Source organism: Tupaia chinensis, unplaced genomic scaffold, assembly GCF_000334495.1.
Source record: "Tupaia chinensis unplaced genomic scaffold, TupChi_1.0 Scaffold000478_3, whole genome shotgun sequence".
Taxonomy (NCBI): domain Eukaryota; kingdom Metazoa; phylum Chordata; class Mammalia; order Scandentia; family Tupaiidae; genus Tupaia; species Tupaia belangeri.
The window spans coordinates 259,317-274,780 of NW_006159990.1; positions in this window are offsets into that span (position 1 = coordinate 259,317).

The window sequence follows — 15,464 nt, forward strand, 5'->3', positions numbered from 1 at the left end:
TCCTTTTTTTTTTTTTTTTTTTTTTGCCAGACTATGAATATACTCACCAGAGAGAGAACAAAAGACAGAGAAATAGCATCCTCCAAATAGGACACAGTCCTGCTGCAATCCTTTTTCCTCCATCTTTCCATCCTATCAGGATCTGGGACCTGGTATATTTTGCAGGCTTCCAGGCCAGGATTCAAACCATAGTCAGTCATGTGAGATCTAGCTTCAGGGCTAACCCTTTTGTCCATTTAAATTTGGATTGTTTGTCATCTTCTTATTGGGTTGTAAAGGTTTACAAATATTCTAGATACAAGATTTTAAGTAGATATATAATTTTACATTTTTTTCTGATTGTTTGGCTTTATTTTTGAAGAAAACAGATCTTAATATGGTTGAACTGAAATTTATTAATTTTTCATGTATGAACAAGGCTTTTGGTGTAATACCTACGAAATCTTTCCTAACTTGGAATCTCAGTAATGGAACTAAACTAAATGTCTCCTACTTTAAAAAATTAACATTGTTTTGAAGATTATAATAGCTTTCAGAGTCTCTACAGCATTACATTTGATATAACTATAACTATGATAAAAATCTAAATTCACTTGACAAATGACAAATCACAAAAAAAGACCCACTTTCAAGAGAAAAGAATACTGGTAAGACCAATCCTGAGAATACCCAAATAATGGGAAAAAATATATTGTATCAATGAAAATACACTTGGAAGAAAAAATAATCATAGAAAATCAGGGCAAAAAATATATATTTTTATTAAATGTATTTTTTAACTGACAAGTAAAATTTCTATGCATTTACAGTGTATAGCAGGCTGTTTCAGTATATGCGTACATTGTGAATAACTAAATCAAATGACTTATTATATGCAGTAACTGATGTACTTGTCTTTTTTGGAGCGAAATCTTCAAATCATCTTAGCAAGTTTTAAATATACAATACATTGTTATTAGCTGTAGTTACCACGATGTGTAATAGATCTCTTGAAATTATTCCTCCTGTCCAATTAATATTTTGGGTCATTTCACCAATATCCATCCCAAGCCTTGGGTTACCACCACTTTACTCTGTTTCTAAGAGATTCAGTTTTTTACAGTGAATATATAAGTGAGGGCACGAGTATTGTATTTCTGTGCTTGGCTTATCTCACTTAACATGATGTCCTCCAGGTTCATCCATGTTGCTGCAAATGACAGGATTTATTTTAAGTTTGACCGGTATTCCATTGTGTCCATACCACATTTTCTTTATCCATTCACCTCTTCATAAACAGATTGATTTCACATCTTGGTTATTGTAAATAATGCTACAATGAACATGGCAGCACAGAGCTCTCCTTAACACGCTAATTTCATATCTTTTAGGTAAATATCCAGTAGTGGAACTGCTAGATCATATGTTAATTCTGTTTTTAATATTTTTCAGAAATCTCCATACTGTTTTCTATAATGGTTGTACTGTTTGCACCAATAATGGATAAGTGTCCCCTATCCTCAATATCCTTGCCAACATTTGTTATCATTCAGTAGGATCTTCATACTGTGATCCAGCCCAAAGCTTAGCCACCTGGAATCATGGGTATCTATGTGCCTGTCTGATGTATACAGGAAGGCCCTGGTATATGAACTAGGGATCTTGCCATATGAATCTAGTGGCATTACCAATGCACCACTTTCTGGCCCCTAATCTGATTGTGTATTTTTAAATAATCTGTGAGTAACATAGTCTTACTTCCACTTGATAAGTTCTGCTGGTGGTGCTCTATATTGTACTTTAATTTTATTTATTTTTCAGCTTCATAATTTCTGTCTTTTTTATATCATTATAATCTCTCTGTTATATTATTTTTTATTTTGATCATTTATTGTTGTTCTGATTTCATTTCATTGTTTCTTTATTTTTTTTTAACTTCAGCAACCTTCCTGAAAACAATTATACTAAATTGTTTGTGAGCATTTTATATATCTCTATTTGTTTGTGGTAAAGCTACTGGGGGATTATTGTGTTATTTTGGGGTGGTGTCATGTCTCACTGTTTTTCATGTTTTTTGTTGCCTCACAATGATGTCTGCACATTTGTAGAGCAATGATTTTTTGTTGACTAGATACAGACTTTAAGGGTTTGTTTTACTGTGGAAAGATCTCTGTCTGTGGGGGAGTGCAAGGAAGCTTGCTGGGTATGTTGCAGCAATTCTGGCACCAGTTAAATGTCAGTTGTGTAGTCTCTCTATAGCTCTATCAGCTAGCATCAGTGTTGATGAAGACTGCAGTGGTCTTCAGCAGCCAACACAATGTCTATTTGCTGAGACAGTGACAGTTGAGGTTTTCAGTGGTGGTGACTGTTAAAGTCCTCCTAATCTTTTTCTCCCACCAAGGAAGTTGTAGCACAGGGATCTCTCTGGGCACTGTGTTCAGCTTGGTTTGTGAGCTCCCTTGCCATTGTGGCAGTACTGGTGTCTGATGAATGGCTCCAGTACAATGGCCATGAAACTGAGGCCTGAGGGACAGATTGCATAGAGGAACTATGGCTCTGGGATTTGAGGCGATAATGGTACTGGTGCTAAGGTCACAAGTCAATGTATAAAAAAGAATTCTAAACATTCTTAAAATATGTATGTAGCCCAGAATAAGAAAGCAAAGACAGGGACTAGCTGATGGCATAATGTTTACATCACTGGACATGGCCCAACGTGGTTTGAATCCTAGACCCAGAGGCTTGAAATTCATGCCAGGCATGTGTATGTGCATGCCCATAATCCCAAGAGGAGAATGGAGGAGAAGATATTGTGTCATGGCCATCACCCTGGGAGGTGATTTCTCATTTTCTGTCTTTGTCTCTCTGTGTCTCTCCAGTGAGCATATATACATCCTATAATAAAAATCCCTCAAAAAGAAGAAGAAGAAGAAGAAGAAGAAGAAGAAGAAGAAGAAGAAGAAGAAGAAGAAGAAGAAGAAGAAGAAGAAGAAGAAAGCAAAGGAGAAACATAGAAATTTTTTTTTAATTTCAAAGAAGAGGGAAGATACAAAGAACATGTTTTTAAAATCATAGACCTAAATGAGAAGATAAAAATAATTCCATCAAATAAATGGATTAATAATTCCAATGAAGGGGCTTGTAGGTAGGCCTACTGCAGTTCGAATCCCAGATCTGATGGTTTGCTTTCTCACTTTCCCTTTCTCTCTGTGTGTCTCTCTCTCCGGTCAAATTGAAAAAATAAAATTAGATAAATAATTTTTAGAATAATAATAATAATAATTCCAGTGAAAAATTAGAAGTCATCAGATAGATCTAAAAATGCAAGGCTAGGGACCAGCAGATGGTGTAATAGTTACATCACTGGACTCCCACTGAGTCGACCTTGGTTTGAGTCCCAGACCTTGCTCAGGGCACACGTGCATGTGTGCCCAAGATCCTAAGAGGAAAATGGAGGAGAAGGGATTGCAGCATGGCCAGTCCCTCTTGGGGGAGTGATCTCTCACTTTCAGTCTCTCTCTGTCTCTCCAGCGAGTGCACCTATAGCAAAAAGTCTCTCCAAAAAATAAAATAAAAATGTAAGGCCCTACTCTATGCTGTCTTCAGAAAACGCATTATAAATATAAAGACACTAATAGTTTAAAATTAAATGGCTAGAAATAGAAATATCACTGAAGCAGTAGTTCTAACAAGTCTGGATTGGCTAATATAGCTACTTTATTTATAATGGATAAAACTAGAAAACTATTAACAGTATAGTGGATAAAGAAATCAAGATTCATGCATACATTAAAGAGTAACTATTGTTACATTCAAGAGCATCAATATATCTCAAAAAAAATTTCACAAAATAGAACATTCTGTTGATTTCATTTATATTAAGTTCTAGAACAGACAAAACTAATCTGTGCTAGAAAATACCACAACAATGATTGTTTTTATGTGGTGGGGGTAAGTATTAATTGAGAAGAAGCATTAGGATATTTTCTGGGGGCAATGGTAGTACTCTATAACATTATCGTGATCAAGGTTTGTAAGTAGATGCAATTGTCAAAACTTGATCAAAGTACACATAAAATTTGTACTTCAACTCAGCCTGTGATGTGGTGGTTAAGGCAGTCCAATCCCATATACCTAACTTTACAGTTCAAGTCCCACATGGCTGACCATGGTTCTAGTCCTAGACTTGGTGGTTTGCTTTCTAGCTTTCTCTCTCTCTCTCTGTCTCTCTCTGTGTCTCTCTCTGGTCAAATTAAAATAAATGAATGAATAAATAAAATTAAACAAATAATCCATTTTTTTTAAAAAAAAGCTAAAATATTCAAAAAATTAATCATATATATGTTAAGGAAATAATTTTATGCATAAGAGAGGCATGGCTTTTATACTTTTACTCAACCTAAATTCCATAAAGTAATATAATTAGTGAAAAAATCATATTACTGAAAATCCCAAAGCCCAGAAAAGAAACACTAATAAATTTAATTGTTAAAGGTTTATTTCTAATATTTGTTTTTCCAATAACTCGAGTCCTTCAGAACTCCATTTTGTGTCACATTTTTTTCATTCCTTCAATATGGAGTTGAGAATCATAACTTTGGAGAACATTGCCACTTCTAAAATTCCATGCTTAGAATTCTACTTGGTTTTAGTATCAGTGGGTATATATTACTACACTATCACCTGTCTTCCCATTACATTAGTATCTTTACGTAACTATCATACTTAGGAAGAAAATAAAGGATTCACTCTGTAAAAATCTTTGCTGATGTGTATGATTTCGTGAGAGTCACAGAAGAGTACTGTCATTATCAATTCCTACCTGACAGTCACCCAGAATTTGTGTTTCTAATAAAATGCATGTAGTGGACAAATTAATCTTACAAATTGTGATTAAATTTTTTCAATGTAACATTTAGAGATGTAAACAGGGCATTCCTAGAGATGAAATTACATGCTGCCATGTTACTTATTATACCACCAACTCGTGGCTACTGACTTCACACCCCAGGAGTATACAGAAAGGGCATGCAGACATCATTTTAACACAGTAAAGACAAGTGTAAAAAAGAGGAACTGATGGATTTAATGTCAAGGCTCACCTGCTACTTGGTAATTCCCTATGGAATTTACCTTCCTGAGCTTGAAACACTATTTTTTATTTTCAACTGAGTCCATATTTAAGAATTTTCTTTGTAGCAACAAAATGAAATTCCAACATCTTGAGAGAAAGGAAATTTTTATTCTTGAAATTCCTGCACTCTTCAAATCATATCTACACAAAGCGTCTATCTATATATTCACAATTTTGACTCTTTAGGAAAATATGGCTAGAGTAACAACTACTGTTATTCAAAAACAATCAAACAAAAAATAGGTAGATTTTCATTTTTGGAATGATGCTATTTCCAATTATTTATTATTTTGTGAACATCTAATTTTGGGTAGAAGTTAGTAAATTTCATCTGGTAGAACAATTCTTCTTAAATGACAACTTCTTCAGATATCTTAACTTCTCTCAAAACTGAAGTTATATCAGTTTGCCGGTGCAGTGATAATGTGCTACTCAAGCAAAGGAGGGTGCATTTAGACAAGATCCCATGTTCATATCTCTGGTAGACCCATGCTAAGCACATGCTGAGCACAAGCTAGAAGGGTGGCAGGATAAGAGATCTCTGTCTGCTCTCTGTCTCTCATTGACATAATTTTTTTTTCAAATGTTATATATATACATAAAGAAATTTTTCTACTTTGAAATACAGTGCTATATTAAAGTTTTTGCTTAGCTATTAGGTTGAGAGCAATTTCTTTTTTCTTCCCTTATCCATACCACTTTCTTTCAGCCTTCCTTTTTATTCATATTTGATTTTTCCTTTCTTATACCTATGTTTATTGTTTTTCATAGTTCTACTACGGATAACACTTGTCTTCCCAGTGGGGTCTGGTAGTCTGATAGGAAACATTGCCCTGTGGAAGTCTGATATGCCAAAAAAAAATAAAAAGCTTTTGGCTACAGAAACTAAAGAGGAAAAAAGGGACCAATCTATTTTTTCTGTCATTATGTTCCTGGAAGTAATTATCCACCTAGAAAAACACTGTTTTATAGTTAAACTAATTATACATAAGTTTAAAACAGAGTCCCTAAGGTTCGTAGAAACTAATATTGTGCCACAGAGTAAAGCCATGTTTTATTTTTAAGATTTATTCACATAAGATTTGAGAAGTTGTAAAGTCCACCCAGCCATTGTATATGATAGTTATATATAAGCTAAGAAACTGAAGGTCCATGAAGTACTAATAGCAACTACGCAATACAGAATATTAGAAAATCACAGAGGGAGTTTGAGATTTTGGCTTAATTTTCCAAATCTCCATCTATAATTAGTCTGAAAGCATTTCCAAAAAATTTGGATGAACCTCTATGACACTCTTTTTAAACCACAAGAAAGAAAATGTATTTAGTAATACACAATAACTAGAATGGCCCAGGGGGTGAAATACCTTTCTTATTATTTCTCAAGTAATAGACGAAGCTAATATTTGTGTGGCTTATATTTCTTTGAAAAGGAAGAAAGGGGACAAATTCCGTGTGTTTTTAATACAACTTGAAGCTGAGGATGGTGGTGGGGACAGTGGGGAGATGGAGAGCACTATGAAGACTTCTTCCAAGGAATATTCTAAAAGTCATGAGATTTCTGGTTTCTCAGAAGGAAAATAAAATGATTGTCTTTACCCTATCCCCATTTCCAACAGGCATATCCACTTTAAAGAAGGGAATTCTCATTCCTCTAATACATCAGTGTGTAGGAGATGAGTTCCATTATCCCACACAGAGCTCTTATAAACCCTCTAAATTCAAGTCAGTAGTAATAAAGAGACTTTCTTTATTCAATTACCTTAGAACAAAGAAGACAGGAGAATGTAGAGGTGGGGGGAAGAAGACTGAAAGGGGTGCATAATGTGACCACGGTTCTGGTATACTATATGTAAGAAAGGAAAGGAAGGTTTCTAATAAAACAGTTAGATGCAGGAGTTACTTTTCTAAGTCAAGTTGCCAGATTCTTTTATTTTGGTAAAGAAACCTATGCTAAACAGCAACTGTCTTCATGATAAATTATGTGGCCTATTTATTCAAAAAATTATTACCAATGACTGACTGGGTATTTTTTCTATTTTACCATAAAGTCAGAATTTGCTAGAACATGTTTAAATCTTTATCATAATATTGGATTCATAATCCTTTTCCTAGACAACTTCCTCCTCCTCACTGTTTTCACAGTTTCAAAAGAGAAACAAACAAATCATATGAAGAGAGCTAATTATGGATCTGGAAAAATATTTAAAAACTAAACAAATAAGACCATTTTTGGAGACACACAAAAACAAAAAGATACTTGAAATGTTGTGTCTCCATGCTCACTACTCCTAATAAGTTAAATGGAATACAACAGTAGCATTTACAGTTCACTTAAATTATTAATTTAAAAAAACCTTGATCTCATAAAATTGCTGTTTTCCAAATAACCTCTACATTTTCCAGATAAATAACTATGTCTTCTAAACAATTTACTTTCTGAAACATATTTTCAATAGTAGCTGTTGATAGAAAATATGTTTAAGTACTCTAAAGACACAGGTTCCTATGTAAGTTACACTCCGAAAATAAAGCTTGAGGAAAAAAAGACATTACAAAAGGTAACAGAATTAAGCAGCCAAAATAGGTATACATATAAATATTTCCTTCTCTTTTCTTGTAAGTGGGCAAATAGAATATGAATAAGCACGAAATTCTCTCCATCTTTATTTTCTTCCTAGCCTCAGCTTAATTGACCCCTGAGCCATGTGACTTTCCTCAGCACTAGCAATACAGAAATAAATACCTTTCAGACTCTTGTCAGGAAGTGCAATCTTGACATTACCTCTGATCAACACAAATTAAAAGATGTATTCACAGAAATGTCATTTGTACAGAGTTATATAAATTTTATGGAGTCCCATGATTAAACTTTTGTGATATCTATGCATGGATAAATTACACCAGAGATCTAACCTAAGTCTCTTGCTGACCACCTGAAGAATTTTTCATCACATGCACATAAATAACTTGTCGATGTCAGTTTTCAGACAAAGATTGCAAGGGTAAAGGGCATCACCTTGCTCCTGACCACTTCCCACCTGTCGCGGTGCCCCACACAGGACACACTTTACAGATGACTACTAAATGAATAAATGACCTCAGACTAGCTTTCACTGACTTTTGCTTTTACAAGATGCTATGCAATATACAAGTCATTTTCTTTATGGTAATGTGTGTGTTTACTATAGGTCAGAGTTAGGATCACATTTCCTGGTGTTACACAATGTTCTTTCCATAAAGACCCAGAAGATAAATTTCCCAAGAACCTGCATCCTGAAGTATGTACACATCTCCTAAGGAATCTGTTTATTCGCTTGACTCTGTGTATGCTGCAGTGAACGGTTTCTATCTTGGTGTTGGCTGCTAGAGAACTGAGGAGTAAATCTGCAGCCGCATCTAACAGGGCACAGGGTTTGATAGCAGGCATATTGTTTCATAGTTACATCCCATGCTCCACCCTTCCCTCCTTCTTTGGTCTTCCCTTGGTTCATCTCCCTCAGTTTTAAATTTATTTTATGCACCTTGTAAGTCACCTTAATTTCTTTTTGAAACAAGGTGGGACATAAATAAATTGATTTTTTTTCCATTCATGATAGAAGTTATTAACTTTGCTGAAGAGAAGAAGGGACGAAGGAAGGCAAAATATAGACTTTGGCAATGTATGGCTGATTTTAAGAGACCTTGGGGATACCATGTGAAGAGAAGATACTATTTCTAATCCACACTGTATAGTTTTAGTTTTATGTAGGCACGAGGCAATTGCGCAACGTCAACCTGTTTTACTATATTGTATGTATTATGTTAATGCTACAAAATATTTGAAAATAAAAAAAAAGAAATGTAACTGGATCAGAGAGGGCTTCACTTTTATTTATGGCCAAAACATTAGGGATAAAGAAAAATTGATGAAGCTGTAAAAAATATATGGAAACCATTGGTACCAAGTGGAAAGAATGACCTCTCACTTGAAATATATTAGGTTGTCAAGAAAATCATGACATATTTTTCTATGCAAAAATGTGTCACGTCTTTCCGAATGATCCATTATTTTGAGATAAAGTGCTCTCTGCAATCCCCCTCTCTTTTTCATAAAATTATCAACATTTTGTGAGAGTTAGATTCTTGGCAGACAGAAAGATAGACCAATGCTAGCTATGAGCAAATAATCACAATAATTTAAAAATACTAATATTTGAGTTGAATAGTTCAGTCAGAATGCAGTTGCATGATATCATAACCTGACAAAATTATGACAATAGTCTCTCTGAATGTAAAATATTTGTTTCCTAATGTTACCGTTATAGCTACATTCCAGGTAAATTTAACTGAAAGGAAGAAACAATCACACACACACACACACACACACACACACACACTCACACACACACACATAGAGTCATCTGTCTCCAAACAACAAAAGCATCTCTGCCTCAAGAACTGTGCTCTGTGCTCCAGGTTCAGGTAGAAAACGACGTCGGTCTATTTTAGCACACCCGTTAAATCCTGTGCGTCTTTATAAATGCAGTTATCATTACCATTGTTGCCTTATCACTCTCCATGATTGCTCTCTTTCAGTCAAGCACAAAGGCAGCCTGACTATAAATGTTTTGTCATAAAACTGCTATTCAAACAATAAAAAAGGGTTATAATAGTACTAAAAATAATTTACCCCCAAGGCTGCTACATAGACCAGCAGTGTGCAGATTAAGGGGCACAAAACACCTACAGCCACATTCCTACTACTGTCTAGTCCCTTGTGTATCTGTACCTGTATCTGTAACCGTATTTGTATGCTTTTAAAGACAATTCAGATATTAGCACATGACTAGGATATCTTTTATAAACATAAGATTTTAAAAGATGCAAGTTACTTTTCGCCATATTATTATTTTATTTAAGAAACATGAGATTAATTAGATGGAGAGTTTATATCTTTCAAAAAAAAGTTTCTTTTAAGTTGTTTTGGGGTCAGCAGGAGAAACATGTACAGAATACATTATGTGCATGTGTGTATATATGTGTACACATAATGCATACATGTATCATACAGCATACACCATATATATGCATACTCATAATACATATAGATATGCATACCATACATGAGTATATCATGTATAGACACATATAAATGTATTATATATTCCCATTACTATGGATTGGATAATGGCTTGTCCCCCCAGAGATTCATTTGCATGTTGAAACTTGGTCTCCAATGTAATGGCATTGGGAGATAGTGAGACATTAAGAGGTGAAGCCTGGTGGGTGATGTTTGGATCAAGGAGGCATCACCCTCATGAATAGATTAATGCTGTCTTGAGTGAAGGAGTGAGTTCTTGATCTCAACAAAAGGGTTTAGTCTCCAGAAATGAGAGTTATTATAAAAGTAAGAGCTGCCTGCAGTTTTCTCCCTCTCTCTCTCTTTCTCTCTCTCTCTCGCTCTCTCTCCACATGTTCGATGACTTTCTGTTTTTCTCCTCTAGACGGTGATCCAGTAGAGACAAGCCAGATGCTCTTCGACTTGCCAGCCACCAGACTCATGAGCCTAATAAACCTCTGTTTATAAATCACACAATGTTAGGTATTTCTGTGTAGCAACACAGTAACAGACTAAGACACATATACACACATATATACACATGTATCATATATACATACATAATACACACACACACAGAGACATAAAAATCTTTACACTAAAAATATTTTTGATGGCATCAGGACTGGCTGTGCACTGCCACCCAGGGGCTATCTACAACATTTTAACATTGTTCTCTTGCAAGAGGCATTCAGTCATTACCAAATGCATCCTGGACAGTCCCTCATGCTAACTGTTAGCACTCCCATTCTGTTCTCTGTAATTTTGGTAGATTTCCCATAGCATGAATGAACATTTAAGAGAAAGGCAGAGAAAAGGAAGAGAGGGGAAGAAAAAAACAAACCACCAAACAAGCAAAGGACCACCTAGGAAGAAACTAACAGATTATACAGACAAGGCTGACAAAAAGGAATAAGAAAAAAAAAGGGAAAGAGGGAAGAAGGAGGTTTATCAGGGCTTCATGCCCACTGCTCTGGGTAAATATCCCTCCTTGTAACAATAAAGACAAATAAAGTACAAAGAAAGGATAAAGCAGAAGATTACAGACCTGACCAGTATTTGATAAATGGCACTCTACTTTACTCTGCTTATTGTGTACTTCATACCTCACTCCTGAATATGGAAGAGAATTTTATTAAAGATTTAGCCACGGTGGTGGTGGTGACTGGCTCACAGTAATTTTCCTACAAAGTAGTTTAATCTATCACAGGGCAGACAGTGCACCTTCTTACCATGTATCATATCTGTCTATTGAGTAAGTGCTATCCAAATCCAATTTCTTTTCATTTTTGGAACCTGTGATGCATATTCAAGATACACTTTCGTTTTGTCTTTGCCCTAAATTGGGTGCTGTATGAGCTGAGAGAAAAAAAATAAAAAGTACTAATAAAAAGGAAAGCTGCACTCTATGGTTTCTATATCATTCTGGGCAATTTTGTATTTTACAAAAATAAATTACGTAATTTTAATGGCATATAATATTGGTCACATGCGGAGTCCCTAAGACCTTTCACATTTATGAATATGAAGATAAGAATTGCATCACTGATTACGGGATGAACTTAGAAAATCATTACAGTCAAGTTCCGGTTTTGAGCTTTGTGGAGTACACAGGGGCTGTTCCATTCAATAATGAAATGACTCCTGCAATAATAGGGAAACTGTCTCAACCAAAATCATTCCGCAGTTCATTATGTGGTAAAATGTAAATCCAGAAGTGTCATAAGCAAGGTACCTTCAGAGGGCTCTGTTACGGAACCACAGAAATTAGAAAAGCCCTGTGAGGTCACTCACTTCAGCTGTTCATGGTATCAGCATGCTCTCAGCAAACTATTTTCAAATATAGAGTCCATGCTCCCATCGTGAGATTCTATTATTTCTCCTTCCATTGTATTACTTTTTTTTCCCACTATGATGATTTGTTTTATAACCTGACAATTGTTCCCTTTAAATGTTATTGATCTTTTGTAACAAATAAGTAATTCTGCCCTTACCCAGCTATAACAAATCCTTCACTGCTACCTCCTTCTTAGTGAACCTCTTTAAAGCTGACTTTACACCCACTTTTTTTATTATTATAAAGGCTAATTAGCACACATTTTGGCCAGCAAGATTTGCATTTAGAGTCACTAACCATTATTATCTGGTTTTCCTTTGGAGGACCCAAAAATCCCAGCACAGTGCACTCCTATCTACCAACAATTTATGAAGTATAAATCGCTGGATAATTTTCAAGCTTTTTCTACCCTCAGTAACTTGGACTATCAATACCCTTTTGCTTGCCTAACACACAAGCATAAGATTTCAGAAAACCATAACTTTTTATTAAGAAAAACCTTACCAAGTCCTTCAATTTAAATATTACATAAGAAAAATCAAATCCCAGAATGTAATTTGATTTAAAAAAAAAACTGACTAACTCACTATTAGAAGAGTATATATTTTAAGCCCAAAGAAACTAGTTTTAGATTCTGCCTCTATAGTTAACTAGTTCTGTGATCTTGAGTATAACCTTTAGCTTCCTGAGCCTGGGTTACTAGTCTGTAAAATGGAAATAATAATGCTTTTATTTTTCACTATAAAATGAGAATAACAGTATGTTTATAATGGAAATCAAGTGAGATAAAATATTTTAAATCCTATTAGCCCAGTGCCTGGCATACAGTAAGTGCTCAATAAATGATATCATTTTGTCATAAAAACCAATTCTAGGAACTAGTGTTTAGTGGGACTTCCTTAGGCACATTTGTTTATGTCACCCATTGTCCCCCCTTCTTTTTACATTATGAATCAGTGCTTAGGATAAAGACAATATTAAGCTTTCACTTAAAACAAGGTACAAGGTATTCATTTATCAAAACAATTAAAATATATTACAACAAAATTATAAAAATAGTAACAGATTAATAATTGTATGAAATAGTACTAGTTAGGACTACATAATGAAAAATTTAGCCTAGGGTGGGGGTAAGAAGAAGATAATAATTGTTAATGTTGTGAAGAACCTGATTTTTTTAAGCAATTTTCAAAAATATACTGGCAATTAAATGTTTGCCTCACATAAATTAATACTATTATATGATCTTTATATATTTTCTATGTTTAAAATAAAATGCATTTTTCACATTTATAGAAATAATATATAGTAAAGAAAATTTCCCACAGACAAAAACAGAAACAAAATGAAAAGCTATTCATAATCCTACTACCCAGATGTAATTTCCTTTATCATTTTGATGGAAATTTTTAGTATTTTTTAGACATGTATTTTATAATTATTTAATATGAAATAGTTAATCATATGTATGTATAAAATAGCTAAAGATTATAAACTGTTTCATATCCGACTTTTTTTCCTAATTTTAAGTGATGAGCATTTATCTATAACATCATATATTCTTGGAATATGATTTGTAAGTGGCATAACATAGGAATATATCAGTGGTGTATGTTGTTGTTGTTAAAGAATTATTTATTTAATTCCATTTGTTATTATTATTACTTTTTTAATTTGACTAGACAGAGACAGAGAGAGGGAGAGAGAAAGGGAAAGCAAGAAGGCAAGCTGCCAGGTCCAGGACTCAAACCGTGGTTGGGCCATGTGGGAATCCAGCGCTTTTACCACCATGCCACCTGCCCGCCCCTCAGTGTCGTATTTAACTGTCATCTTATTGTAAAACATTTTCATATCATTCCCAGTAATTCTGAAATAAGTATCCTTCATTCCTGTGAGCTGTTTTTGACTTAAAATTTTTCTGTCATCCATTAAACTAAAAACTGCTTGAAACCACAGCTCTTGTCCAACTTGTATGTGATTTCACTTGCTGCCAGCATAGCATAGATGCTTGATAAGAGCTACTCCAAGAAATACACAACTATTGATTAACATTCAGTAAAAAATTTTCTTTTCAAACTCGGTGAAACTAATTCACAATCTGGGAGCCATACTACTTTGATTTCCTTATATTACCATAATAAACACTGCAAGGGAAATTTAATAATTACACTAAATATGCCCTCCTGTCTCTGGAAATGTCTTCTACAAACCATGGACTTTCATAAATCTCAGTACAATCAGCATAGAATTATAAATCCACCTGTGTGGTAACCACAGTGGTGCCTAGATGACGCTAACACAAAGAGATAAAAAAGGTTGGCAACCAGGAAAACCATCCTATTTCATGAAGATTGCAAAAATGTTCATATCTTTTAAATGACATCTCTTAAAAATCCAAAACACTAACATTGACTCCTATTTCTGACAGGTTTTCATATTCAAAGATTATGCATTATAATCCACATTTGCATTTCTTATAGTGCCACCATTTGCTGTATACATTTACACAAATTGGGGGTTCAAATTTGTAATGGCAATAGGAGAAATCAAACATTTAAAATAATTTGGGGTATGATGTATGCCACCTGCACTGGGCTTAGAAACTTCCTGTCTAATGATAGATTTGAGAGTAATTTTGTAGTCAGGTCATTATAATAACAAAGAAGAAAGCACTAAATTACATCATGCCCAAAGAAAAAAGGCAACCAGAAAGTTGAACATTTTAAGAATGATTATAACTAGGAGGAGGGGTAATAGGGGGAGGGGTAATAGGCAAAAATATGTTCTTTGAAAAAAAAAATTATATAGAAAGGTTTTATTTTTTAAAAATGTAAGTGTATGTTTATACACGTTAAACTAATGCTATAAGATATTTCTTCTATTCATTGCCTTTAAATTCCTTCTAGTCTGACTCTTCTAAAGTAAAAAGCACTCTATTGGCAACAAAAGAATTTATTTTTAATACTTCTTTATTTATATTCAAAGCAGAATATTTATAAGGCATAAGCACCAGTTATAATAAAAGACATTAGTGCATTCTGGTACCATGAATCTTTTATCCACTCTTAAAATGCATTCTCTAGCACAGGAGTCTCTCACCAAAAGCGAAGATTAAGACCTATTTAACTATAGTGATACAGAGGTGATTTTAACATTTGCAAAATAAGTTTATTTTCACACTTCCAGTACAATCAGTTACCAGGGTCAGCAATATAATTAAATGTCCAGATCTGTAGCATGTATTTTATGCCTTACCCAAGACTGTACCTACTACTGCACAGCGCCACCTGGCAGCAGGATGAAGAATTGTGTCTCTGAACTGTGGCCTCCTGAGAGTAGTCACTAATAGGTTTAGTAAGTACATCCTGTTCTCCTGAAAGACTCCAAATGATGTCAACCTCATTTTCTGCATT